Source organism: Bubalus kerabau, chromosome 21, assembly GCF_029407905.1.
Source record: "Bubalus kerabau isolate K-KA32 ecotype Philippines breed swamp buffalo chromosome 21, PCC_UOA_SB_1v2, whole genome shotgun sequence".
Lineage (NCBI taxonomy): Eukaryota > Metazoa > Chordata > Mammalia > Artiodactyla > Bovidae > Bubalus > Bubalus kerabau.
In genome coordinates, this window is record NC_073644.1 from 14,081,789 (window position 1) to 14,096,312 (window position 14,524).

Genomic DNA, 14,524 nt, shown 5'->3' on the forward strand with positions numbered 1-14,524 from the left:
ACTTTCCAGTGCCACCTGGGAAGCCAATCCACAGCACAAGATATGCAGATAGGCAGATTTCAAAGTCCAAAGCTTTTTTTTTTTCTCCATTTACCCATTAGACATAATTAGATCTTGTACTTCTTATGTGTGGAAACTATCTACATGGTGTATTCAGAGTGAATGAAAACCTAATGCTACGTAGCTGAATCCTTGCATTACCTGGAAAACCTCAGCACCACCCATTGGACTGTATATGTGAGTTGGCAAATGGCTTCTGATTTTTTTCTTTTTCTTTTTTTCTCATTTAACTTACGCTATCAAGGTTTTCCTGAAGTAGGAAATGGCAACCCACTCCAGTAATCTTGCCTGAAAGATACAATGGACAGAGGAGCCATGGTGGGCTACAGTCCCTTGGAGTTGGAAAGAGTCCGTTGCGACTGAGCACACACATATACACATCAAGGCTTTCCATGCTTGGGTTAAATGGGATCTAGCAGTTAGATCAGAAAAGGCAATGGCAACCCACTCCAGTATTCTTGCCTGGAAAATCCCACGGGCAGAGGAGCCTGGTAGGCTGCAGTCCATGTGGTCGCTAAGAGGCAGACTCGACTGAGTGACTTCCCTTTCACTTTTCACTTTCATGCATTGGAGAAGGAAATGGCAACCCACTCCAGTGTTCTTGCCTGGAGAATCCCAGGGATGGGGAGCCTGGTGGGCTGCCGTCTATGGGGTCGCACAGAGTTGGACACAACTGAAGCGACTTAGCAGCAGCAGCACAGCAGTTAGATACGTAGAAGGCAATGGCAACCTATTCCAGTACTCTTGCCTGGAAAATCCCATGGACAGAAGAGCCTGGTAGGCTGCAGTCCATGGGTCGCGAAGAGTTGGACATGACTGAGCGACTTCACTTTCACTTTTCACTTTCATGCATAGGAGAAGGAAATGGCAACCCACTCCAGTGTTCTTGCCTGGAGAATCCCAGGGATAGGGGAGCCTGGTGGGCTTCTGTCTATGGGGTCGCACAGAGTCAGACACGACTGAAGCAGCTTAGCAGCAGTAGCAGTTAGATAAATCTATTAGAGTGACAAATTTATTAAAAGCAAGAATAAGTACTAAGTCACTTCAGTCGTGTCTGACTCTTTGAGATCCCATGGATTGTAGCCCACCAGGCTCCTCTGCCCATGGGATTTTCCAGGCAAGAATACTGGAGTGGTTTGCTAATTCCTTCTCCAGGGGATCTTTTCTACCCAGGAATCGAACCCATGTCTCTTATGTCTCCTGCATTGGCAGGCAGATTCTTTACAACTAGCGCCAGAAGCAAGAATAACCAAATATGTCTTATTCTATTTCATGAAGACTAGTTATGAAATACTCTTAAGTAACTTTAGCTGTCCCTATCTTAACTGAGTGATTTAGATGTTAATACTCAATTTGTAAGGATTTCTTTCTTCAAAAAATGCAATTATTTCAATTATGTCCAACATATTTTCCATATTTATAACACATGATCTTTATATTCCTAAATTCTACTTCTTATACTGAATTTGTTTTGTTATTTTTATTTTGGCTTAAAAATAAGGAAACTTGTTAAACATTAATGAGAGTCATAGAAACCATTGTTACAATACTACAGTTTTATATTTTACTCACACATCTATAAACAGTATTGGAAGTATAATAATGCAATTAAACTAAAAGCAATATTTTTAAAGCCTTTGAAGCATAAAATTTTTAATTTGGGGATAAGATACATTAAACCCACTTAAATTAATACATTTAAAGAGCATTTAAAGCAGCTCTTAAATATGTCATGCATGAATGTACTGTGTTTGTACAAGACCCATTATTGAAGGACCCCTTATGTCTTCTAAAGAAATGTTTATAAATTCAGATATTTTCAGAAATATTAGCATTTCCTTTTTATAGTAGAACATGGATCATAGTCATTGAAGTCTACCCAAATCTATTAATCTCTTAATAGACATAAATCTACATCTATAGATTATTCTTTCTAGTGTTTTTTTTTTTTTCTTTCCAAAATCATGTCAAGGATTCCAAAGACATATACCATCAATAAAGTTGAGATATTGGGATTCACTTTCATCTGTTCATTTGTTGGTCTGAAGAAACAGAAAACTGCAGGAGGCACACACATATCAGCTGCATCACATCTCATTTGTTGGAAAGGATGTCATGGTTAAAATTGAACAAAATTGCTCTGAAAAGCATCTTGCAAAAGAAGCAGATAACTGTCCCTATATAAATTATCTAAATTGAATGCTTCCTGCTGCCTAAAGTCAGGTAATCGGCGTCAGATGAACAGATCAAATTTAAGGGGAAAAAAATGTGTGAAAGGCTCATTTAAAAAAAAAAAAAAAGTAAGCACCTAGCAATTGCCCTCCTATCTGTCTGGACTTAGTATAAAAGTTAATCAGGAATCTTGAAAGGAACAGATGTAAAAGAATGCCAAACATACATTCTCCCACACTTCTGATTAACTGAGCTGAAGATGGAGGTATTGAGAGATGTAACTTTTCCACCCTTCTTCAAGTCCATTAAGCACTAATTGCGAAAGGTTTTTTTTTTTTTTTTCCTTCTGAAATAAAGGAAAGAAGAGGAAAAAAAAAACCCCTTTCTTCCTACCCGTTCTGACAGAAGACACAAAAGCCCTGAACTGTGAGTGGGGCAACATGTCCACACTCCTTTCAGCAGAGAGCTTTTATTTCCCCCCTGTCAACAGGAACTCAGGCCCTTTTTGGAAACTTATTGTCCCCAGCTAAGACCCTTGTGAAAGGCAACAGATGTTACTAAGATTACACCAGCCTGTCCACTAGCCTGTTTCATTTTTCAAGGAAGAAAAAAAGAGAGCCAGCGAGAGAAAGGAGACCGAGCCTTGCTTGACATCGTGGCACCGGTCTGCACTTGAGCAGGTCCGTTTGCACACGCTCGGCCGGCCGCGCAGAAAGGGCTGCGCGCGTCTATTCAGCCGGAGGTCACTCCTAACGCGCTCCTCAGCGGGCCTCACGCCTTTCACACGGAGCAGCTGCCTCCGATTGCCAGAACAAATTGAGGTGATTCAGGCCACCAGCGGGGCATAACTATAACTTCCATTCACTAGGAAGGGAGGAAAGCGTTCAAAGCAGACCAACTGGGGTTGCCCACAATAAACCATAGGATTAGATTTGATACACTGGATATTAAGACACGGTCGTATTGAAAAGTGGGCCATAATGACATAAGAGACTACAAGATAGCTATGAGTGACAATAAGGAAACAGAACTTGGGCATTTATTAAGTTACAGCTAATTATCAAAGGCCCTATATTTCTGTGTCTTCCTGGGTGTGCCTGCTCAGTCCTGTCTGACTCTGCAATCCCATGGACCCTAGCCAGCCAGGGTCCTCTGTCCATGGAATTTCCCAGGCAAGAATACTGGAGTGGGTTGCCATTTCCTGCTCCAGGGTCTTCCTGATATCTGAGGAACTCTCATCATCCCCTAGGTAGACAACAGGTACACTTAACTCGTATGGAAGGCTGACAACATTTATTAAACAAAACATCCATTGAACCAGGAAGTGATCTGAAGCAAAGTGATGGTTAGACAAAACTTGAGAGATAATCTTCCGATTTAAACATAGAATTATATGAATTGTTTAAAACTACTAAGATAGAATTATTCCAAATATAAAGCAGGAAAGGAAAATGTGTTCAAATGACAATAGAAATTCATTACATAAAAAGCAGCAAGAACGTGAACATCACTCAGTCGTGTCCAACTTTTTGCAAGTCCATGGATAGTCCACGGAATTCTCCAGGCCAGAATACTGGAGTGGGTAACCTTTCCCTTCTCCAGGGGATCTTGCAAACCCAGGGATCGAATTCAGGTCTCCCATATTGCAGGCAGATTCTTTACCAGCTGAGCCACTAGGGAAGCCCAAGGATACTGGAGTGGATAGCCTATCCCTTCTGCATCATATCTTCCCAACCCAGGAATCAAACTGGGGTCTCCTGCATTGCAGGCAGATTCTTTACTAACTGAGCTATCAGAGAAGCCCAAAAAAGCAGCATGAATTGATACAAAGGATTTTCTCATTTTTAGACAGGGCCTTTGAAATTTTTAAAAGGACCTGTTTCAAAATCCCATATTTATGTTAAAAATAAAATATCCCTAGTCCATCCAGAAAGATAATATCAGGCAAACATTATTTGAGTACAGATGAGGTTCTTTTTCTTTTTTGATGGAATTATATTTCTTAAATTACAAGTGTCATTTCCACATTTTTTTAGTTCCCAACCTGTATGATTGTGTTAAAATTCAGGATAATTATTTCCTCAGTCCCATTCAATCACGACCACCCATTCATATGTAGTGGTGAGATTTTTGCATGTTAGAATTTTTGCTTCGGAGTATTTCTTGTCTTATCCCCACTAGAACTGCAGTTATAGAGAGCAGGTAATATTCTTTGTTTATATTTGAAGAACTTAGAATAGAATTTTGCATAGCATAGGATCTCATTCAGTAAATGAATTATGGTTAAATATTAATTTATACTCTTTAATATGTAAAACATCACAAAAAATAAACAAATGCAAATATATGAAAGACACTGCAATTTGTCCAGTGTCAAAAATACAATAGCATACTTTGCAAACAAGATAGTCATGTCCTAAATTACAAGGGGCAAATTATTTTGTCAGTGAGAACTCATTGGCCTTTGCTTTGCCAATGTGAACACTGACCTTTAAGTGAATTCCACGGTCATTTAAATAGGGATGGACTCCTATTTCTGAAAGGATGATCTAAATTCTCAGTGGTATTTAATATAGAACTCTTTCTTCCATGTGGCCTCTATATTTTATTCCTCTGTGTAGCCCTTCCCCTGATGGGCAATTTATAGATTCTGCAACTCACTCCTTTCCTAATATATCTTAAAACTATCTTCTGCCAAGAAATTATGTCCCTAACGTCCAGAATTCACATGGACTTTGGAATTTGGCCACTCGTTCCTTTGATGGGTTAGATGCAAATAGAAATTATTCTTCAAGATATACATGCTATTAATAAAGCAGATAGGGAATGCTATCTCGGTTTGGGAAGTTAATTACCCTGCTGATACTAGTGCTAATAGCTCCATAACAAATATAAATTCAGTGTATTGATCTGCTAGAGGGCAGTCCAGAGGGGTCTGGTACCACAATGAAATTTACAGTGAAATTAGCAGCAAGGAAGTTAGTGCCTGACCATAAACGTCACAGAAAATCAACAAAGACATTTGGCATAGGGGAAATGGAGCCAATCGATATATCTGAGGGGAAAAAAATAGTTTATTAATGAACCTCTCAAACCACTGAGGGCAATATGAACCATAAATAGAACAGTTTAAAAAAAATCAGGTGACCTGAAAACAATGTATTAAACACTCATATGTGCTTCTTCTTCTTTTTTTTTTTTTAGAATAACATTCAAGGATTGGCAGCATGTTTAACCTGTGTAACTTTAGGCAACAGGATGTGAATAAGAGAAAATTATCCTAGAGATAATTAGATTTTCATATGGGGAATAGCACGTATAGGTACAGTCCACTGGCTGGACGGAATCATACCAGCTCTTCATCTTCATGCTTCAGGCAGAAACTGCTCACCAGATGGGTCAGGAAGACATCCCCCCGCCATGGTACAGTATTGAGAAATTGTGTTGTGGGAGCTTTATTTCTCTTAGTGCAACATCTGGTGTTAGTTCCTGGATGAAAAGTACCCTCTGTTCAGGGTGGTAGCTCCTATTCTTTTCTCACTAAACAATTACTTATGTCAGTGGAAGACATATGAGCTTTACCTTCAGGGCATTATCTTCAATTCTTAAAGAACTTCCTTGAGTTTTCATTGACCGCCCAAAGGGTGATTCTTTGGAAGTATTAATTATCAATTGTTACTGAAATTTTGTTTGTCTTTATTGAATCATAATGATAATAGGAATACAGGTAAAGGATGAAAAATATCTGCAACGTCAATGTATGCAGCCAAGACTGGCAGCTGCCAAACAATATTGATCTTAGTCTTGTTTGGGCATTTGTCAGACTGCCTGGAGCTACACAAGGTCAAGATCCCAAATGCTCCTGGATGGAGTGTGTGTGGGACTGGTGTGTGTAAATTTTGCCTCACTTACTACTACTACTAAGTCGCTTCAGTCGTGTCCGACTCTGTGAGACCCCATAGACGGCAGCTCATCAGGCTCCCCCATCCCTGGAATTCTCCAGGCAAGAACACTGGAGTGGGTTGCCATTTCCTTGCCTCACTTACTCAAGAGGAAATCCCTGCCTCAACTGCCCTGCCCCTCCTCTTTCCCAGGTCTGAAAAGACTGTGTCCAGGGACATCTTAGAAGCTACGTGGCAAACATGGTAGAACCCTTTTTTGTCTTTGATGCTGAATGGTTTTGTGGCTCAGAACCTACTGATCCTCCCTGAAACATCATCTGAAAGACAAGCAGACTTCTGTCTTTTTGGTTCGTTTTCCTTTGGGTTCTCTCCGTCATCGCAATTTGCCTACCTAAATGCATCAACAATTTTTATTTTCACATGTTCTGTTTCTCTTTCATAGGAACTCAGAATCTCTAAATAGTTTATAAGGAAGCATAGTTAAGTGTATTTATTCACTTTTAAAATTTAACATTTGAAAGTGTATTAAATATGTTAGGTAGGAAGTTAGGCATGAACAATGAAGAGGAGCATAGCCAAAAAAGATTCAGCTGATTTCTAAAGCCCACCTTAGACACACTCTGGTGCAGTCCCAAAGAGCTCACAGATATACTACAAAATAACCACACTGTTCTAAATCCAGTGCAAGTGGCCTAGTCTCACAGTGGATACAAACTAACCAAAGGGACTTCTCCAACTCCTCAAGTGACTTGTGTCCTCAAGTGACCTTGGGTAGCCTGGAGCCTATTAAGGGCTCATAAATATTCTACACATATTTAAATTTGATTAAAAGAGACTGAATTATGGGAAAGACATGCCCAATAGAGCCTGATGTTATGTAACTTTCAACTGTCAATCAAGACCTTTAGCCCTTGCTCACTGAGATGAATATGCAAGAGCCCTGTCTTGAAAACCCCTACACGTCATCACATGGGGACTAGTGCCTTACTTGGCTTGGCCCACCTCTCCCTTGAGGTGTTCTTTCTTCAGTAAAGTTGCTTTTGCCATGGATAAGACCTCAGGTTCTTCTTTGTGTCTTTACCAAGAACCCAGGCGCACAAGGAAGGGGTCCTCCTCATCTCTCCCTGCTGCTGCTGGTGCTGCTAAGTTGCTTCAGTTGTGTCTGACTCTGTGCGACCCCATAGACGGCAGCCCACCAGGCTTCCCCATCCCTGGGATTCTCCAGGCAAGAACACTGGAGTGGGTTGCCATTTCCTTCTCCAATAACCAATAACAAATACAAATAACATTAAATTTAAATACATCCTATCCAATTTGTTTGAGTACCACCTTTTTAAAGTCCTTTCTCTTCAAATTTGTTTCTACTAGACAGAGGTGCTCTTAAAATCCCATCACTAAACTGCCTAAGGACTAGGCAAATGTTAAAAGTCACTAAAATTGGAAGACTCTACTTCAGAGACATTGTTGTGTCTGTTAATATGTTAGAAGCCAAGATGTGGTGTACACAACTTAATTCTTTTTTTTTTTTTTTCACAACTTAATTCTTGTCTGTGATCTCTGTGATTTACATTATTGGAGCCACTTATACTGGAGCTTCACTCTTTGGATTCGATCTCAATATTACATTTTATATAATCATTGCTATCGTGATGGAAAGCAACTTCAAATATGGAACTGATTTTTAAGCATCAGGAATTTGCTGCTGAGCTTAAAATTGTTTTTCTATATTTATTCACTCACATTTGTATGTTTTAACTTTAATTAATTCCAGTTTAAGAAATTTAAAATGTGCTATTTGATTCCACATGATTTATAGCAGCTGTCTCCATCTGTAAAGTGCACTCAGAGGAATCTTTTCCAGAAAATGAAGTCAGAACCCAGACATCTCACTTTGCTTATCATGGGCACTTCAGCTTGACTGTTCTCAGTGATGATCCCCAAGTAGAGATAATCAGGAGATAAAGAGAAATCCAGTGTAAAAATAGCACAGTGTTGGTGGTGGTGGTTTAGTCCCGAAGTCGTGTCCGACTCTGTGACCCTGTGAACTGTAGCCTGCCAGGCTCCTCTGTCCATGAGATTCTCCAGGCAGGAGTACTAAAGTGGGTTGCCATGCTCTCCTCCAGGGATATTCCAGACTCAGGGATCAAACTCGCATCTCCTAGACTTCCCTCACTGCCCACACGCAGTACGAAATGGCATTTTCACTCCTATCTGCCTTCCTTGGTCCCGAACTTCCATCATCTAACTGCTGGGTTATGAGAGGAGCAGCTCTCCATGAGCCCCACTGTCCCTGTTCTTTGTATTGGCTCCTCTCTTTAATCCCTTCCCCTGCTGCTACTCATTTTTCTAAACTAGTTTGGATGTTGCCGATGTCTTCTCCTCAAAACATATAGGATACCCTTATGTCGAAAAAGACAGGTCAGCATTCCTAGCCCGTGGCTTTCAGGACTCTCCACGCCCTGCCAAGTCCCACCCGGCAGCTCCATCCACAAGTACACGCTGCTGCCTGTATTGACTGCTTTTTATTCCCTGAACGTGGCCACATTTTTATGCCAATTAACTTTGCTCAGACTGTGTGCTCTCCTACTATATTAAAACCCCATGCGACCTTTACGTCTCTATTCAAATGTTATTTCTTTCATAAACCCTGCTCTGAACCCCCTCGTAAGAACTCTTTCTCCAGTGAGTCCACAGCACGGCGTTGGTTTCCTGATACAACACCCGTGCCTTGATGCTTTATGTTCATGTCTCTTCCTTCCCCATCAACCATCAGGACAGCCGTCTGGACGCAGTGACCATGGGTAGACTTGGAACACAACTTTTCACATGTGTTTTCAGTAAATGTTAGCTGAGCAGATTATTGTTGGTATTGGAAAGGGAGCCACACTGACTTCAGACATTTTTGCCCCTGGGCTTTCAATCTGTCTGTGAATAATTTAAAAATCTATTGACCTTCTAATCCTGGGAAATCAAGGAGATGGTTAATCAAGGATTAAAGGAACACTGGAACTAAGGGAGGCATCACTCATCCAACCTGGAAAGCTCCTCCTAGTCAATAATGTGAGTTATTTCACGCCAGTGGGCCAAACTTCTGTAAGACCCGAAGATTCCTTTTATATTAAATGGTTTAGAATGATCATTTAATATTCTGAAATAAAGTTCCTAGATAATAAACTATCATGCCATTTGAAGCAACATAGATAGACCCAGAGATTATCACACTAAGTGAAATAAATCTGAAACAGAAAGACAAATACCGTATGATATCACTTATATGTGGAGTCTAAAATATGGTACAAATGAACCTGTCTACAACAGAAACAGTCTCACAGTCATAGAGACCAGGTGTGAGGTGGCCAAAGGGGAAGGGCGGAATGGGAGGAATGGACTGAGAGTGTATGATTAGTAGATGCAAACTGTTTACATTAAGAATGGATAAAAAACAAGGCCCACCATCCAGCACAAGGACCTATATCCAAACTCCTGGTATAAATCATAATGGAAAAGAATATAAAAAGGAATGGGCAATATATATGTGTATAACTGAGTCACTTTGCTGTACAGCAGAAATTAACACAACACTGTAAATCAACTATACTTCAATTAAAAAAAATAGATAATAAACCCCTCTACACACTTACAATAACTAAAACAAAACAAAACAAAACAAAAAACAAAAAACAAAAACCAATATATTGCCCCAACAGAAAAATAAAGGAGATAAAATACAGCAATTTATGTTACTAACTACAACAGTTGTTTAGTTCCTAAGTCGTGTCCGACTCCTTTGTGACTCCATGAACTGTAGCCCACCAGGCTCCTCTGTCCATGGAGATTCTCCAGGCAAGAATACTGGAGTGGGTTGCCATTTCCTTCTCCAGGGGATCTTCCCAAGCCAGGGACTGAACCTGCAACTCCTAAATTGACAGGTGAACTCAATGACTGAGCCACCAGGGAAGCCCAATTTGTGTTTAGATAATGTAGATTTCAGTACATAAATGCCTGAATCACTGATTTAGATGTGTCTTGAAAGGGCAGAGGAATCGTTTCTTTGGGGCATCTGGAAAATCTGTCCCTGGTTTCTGTTACGCTCTCAAAAGAAACAAAGTGATAAACAATTGAGTCAGTTTCAAAAGCGGAGGGTCCTTTCTTTTTTTGTTGTTAAATTTAAGAGCAGAGATGGGAGCTGATCGGCATTTGATTGGAGAGGATGGTGTCTCCTAAAGTTCGAATGACCAGAAAATCCGGGAGGAAAACAGTAGGTCCAGAAACACAGTTCAATTGTCTTAAAGAATGTGCTGTTACCTGTTTGTTCATTCAAATCTGTAGTCTAAAACCTGGGGCTTTAAAATCAAGAGGTGTCTTTTGCATCTTATTTTTTTCTTTGATCTATTTCCTCAGAATCTTTTTTTTTTTTTTTAACGTGAATTAACTGCAAGGCAGATAAGTGGGAATAAAGTAAGAGCCTCATACTATTATTACTACCAGATGTGATGTTGAAGGTATGAAAGAATTTCAGTCTAAAATGAGACTGGAGGATATCAAATGGGGACTCTCACAAATTCACCTGCAGGAAAGCAGAACTTCAGAACCGAGAGCCTGGAGCTTCCCTGGTGCTGCAGTGGTCAAGACTCTGAGCTCCACCTCTGGTTGGGGAAGTGAGATTGCAGGTGATGAGCAGACAAAAAATTAAAAACAAAAACAAACAAACAAAAAAAAACCCTGAAAGACTGATTTCCTATAAGTGCCTAGTTTCTAGACCAAAGCTGATCACCTGACCAATGAACACCCACCAGGAAATCTCTCCCCATGCTTAAGTCAATGAACTTCCTGCTTGGATCTGGCTGGTCCAGCCGCTCTTTGCACACCTTGCCCTAAATACAGCCCACCCCAAACCCTCAACAGACTTGTCTGTAGCTTGCTACATTTTGCATTTTCCAAACTATAACTCCTCTGCTATTCCCAGCTAAATTAATTTCCGGCAACTGGAGTTTGCCTCAGCTTATCTCTTGATTTAGGTTGACAAAGGTTTGGCCCAGGCTCCATGACAGCATGGAGCCTGGGACTTCTCCCTTCTTTGAAGAGCCCATGGGTTCTTCCTTAGCAGAGATGTGCACGTGTGCGTACTGTTGCTTCAGTCATGTCCAACTCTTTGCAACCCTATGGACCGTAGCTCACCAGGGTCCTCTGTCCAGGGGACTCTCCAGGCAAGAATACTAGAGGGGGTTGCCATGCCCTCCTCCATGGGATCTTCCCAACCCAGGGACTGAACCTGCGTTTCTTATGTCTCCTGCCTCGGCAGAAGATTCTTTACCATTAGCGCCATTTGGGAGGCCCAGGAAGCTTATCAAATATCGCTTCCTAAAAAGACTTGAAATACAATTAAATTCTAGGTTCAAAACTTTTTAGAGTTGGTAAAGCCATTAGAACCTTATATAAATCAACTGTCTCATTTCGCATGTAGGGAAATAAGTTTCCAAGAGGTCAAGGGACTGCCCCCCCCACCCCCCTGATCTTTTTCTTCCCCCAGATCTTTTAATTTGCTAGTGTCTGAGACTTGCCTGGAACCCGTGGCAGCTGCCTTCAGGCCCAGAACTCTTCTCCTCATAAGTCTGTGACTCCTTTAACCATGGGCAGCTTTATTTCCTCCCAAATTCTGCCGGCACACAAAGCCCTTGTAAGCCACCTTTATTTCTTCAAATATTTTTCTTCCCATGGTTCCCCTCTGGGTGCATTTCTTCGAGTACCCCCTAGAACAAAGATAAATATAAAAAGCCAGGAATCCTCATCTCAGTTGGCCTCCGGAATGTCTGTCTTTCTTTTCCCTATGTATTTATCTTCTTTACTTTCAGCCCGTTCTCCAAGTCAGCTGGTCTGACTTGATAGAGAGAGCACTGACACTATTTGCTACCTTTAGGCTCTGTCCTTTATTGGGCATGTGATTATTGTTATTTTGAGTTTCTATTTATTTATGTCTACAACAGGGTAATAATATTTGTATCTCCCAGAGTTCCTGGAGGAATCAAATGGTAGAATGGTGACACTTTGTAAACTGAAGGGCACTGAACAAGTACAAAATATCTGTTTTCTTACCTTCAATTTCATAGTCACAATAAATGCATTCTGGAACCTTCCCTCAGTCACTCAATTTCTGAGTAATCTTGGGCTAACAGGACTTTCTCACTCTGCTGCTTTCCAACCTGTTGAAATTTTAAAAAGTAAAATAAAACCTGTATTTCAGAATTAAGGGGACCAGACATAACGAGTATGAACCTGTTAGTACAGGGCCAGGCACATAGTTCAAGAAATGGGATTTGCATGATTTTAAGTATTATTATTTCCCTAAAGCCTCATTTGTTTTCTGGTTTTCCTGACCCATGTCTTGATACAGCATTTCTGTGATATATTTGGACGAGTCATTTTGTTTCTATTTTAGAATTGCGTCATCCTGACTCACGAAGCTGTTACTGTGAGATTGCTTAGTGGTCATGAGACTGAGGGATAATCATGCTAAGGTGTTGCTTTATCCATTCTGTTGCAATAGAACAGGGAAAACAGTTGAGTACAGCATGTCTGATGGCTCAATGCAATTTTTGCCTATTTTCCAACACTTTTAATAACATACTTAAGCAAAATGAGATGAATATGGAAAAGCTGGATCTCTTGCTTGCTCACTATGTATGTATCCTGTTATTCTAAATCCCAATACCATAAAAGAAAGAATTTAAAAAAGGAAAGTAAAGGGACTTCTGAAATACATCATCTTAAAGCTTGATATTGTTTAGTCACCAAGTCACGTCTGACTCTTTTGCAACCCTATGGACGGTAGCCTGCCAGGCTCCTCTGTCCAAGGGATTCTCCAGGCAAGAATACTGGAGTGGGTTCCATTTCCTTCTCCAGGGGATCTTCCTGACCCAGGGAGCGAACCCACGTCTCCTGCACTGGCAGGTGAATTCTTTACCACTGAGCCACCAGGGAAGCTTTTAAAGCTGATATTTTTGACCATAAACAAATGAGAAGGAAAATTGTAAAGAAAAGAAAAAATATAATCAACCTTGCTTTCTTTTCTTTTTTCAAACTGGATGCTTTAATTATCTCTGTACCTTCTCGTCACATTTAAAAGAGAGTGGTCTTACTTCTCTGACAAAAAGAAAAGCACAAAATTAAAAAAAAATCTAGAAATATCATTAAATAGTCTAATTTCAGATTTGATACTGCATGTTTGTTGTATTAATATTATCATTTTCAGTTGTTACTTCCAAACTTGTTATAAACATACAGGAAAAAGAGGGCCTTCTTTTATATGTGAGACTCTTTTTAAAGTAATTTTTCCACATCGTCTAGACCTCTAGAAAATCTGAAGGGATGAAACTTCATTGTACTGGATTTTCAGGTATTGAATCCTTTAAATGGACTACTATATGATACTATATTCCACCTGAATATAGCATTTGTCTAATGTACTCATTTAAATTCTTCATGGTTACAAGCATTTTCTCCAGTCTAAAGAAAAATCAGACTAGGCACAAATCCTGCAAGAAATCTGAAGGTAGCAAATGACTCATCTGTTTTTAAACACTAAGGCTCACTCTTTCCCTCTTTAAACACTCTAGCTAAGGGCTAATTCCCCTTCATTCTCTTTAAGTGATGATAGATACTGAACGGGCCCAATTATATTGCTGCAAATGAATGTGGTGTTTGATGAATGTAACTACAACAATCACAAAGCAACAGAAGTTAGAGGGAAAATGCCATAAACTATCATTTTTTTAATTGCCCCATAGGAGCAGAATTACAACATTCACACTCAGGAAGGTATAAGAAAAATGCCTAGCAGATAAGATCTATTAGAGAAAAAAATGTACTATAAATGGAAATATAACTTGGTATTCTACATTCTACTACACAAATGAATGATCATGTCTAGTCCTTAAACTGTGTCGGGTGTGTGTATGTGTCTGCCTTTCATATGTATAAAGGCTTCCTGGTGGCTCAGACAGCACATACTCTGCCTGCAATGCAGGAGACCTAGGTTTGATTATTGGATTAGGAAAAAGCCCTGGAGAAGGGAATGGCTACCTATTCTAGTATTCCTGCTTGGAGAATTCCATGGACAGCGGAGCCTGGAGGGCTACAGTTAGTCCATTATGTATAAGGATATAGGTAATTAATAAAACATTATAGAGGAGGTATGCTAGATAACTGGAGAGGGCAATGGCAACCCACTCCAGTGTTCTTGCCTGGAAAATCCCATGGACGGAGGAGCCTGGTGGGCTGCCATCTCTGGGGTCACACAGAGTCGGACACAACTGAAGCAACTTGGCAGCAGCAGCAGCAGCATGCTAAATAACAAAAATGAGACCTTAGCTTGGAATCTGAATGTGAACTTT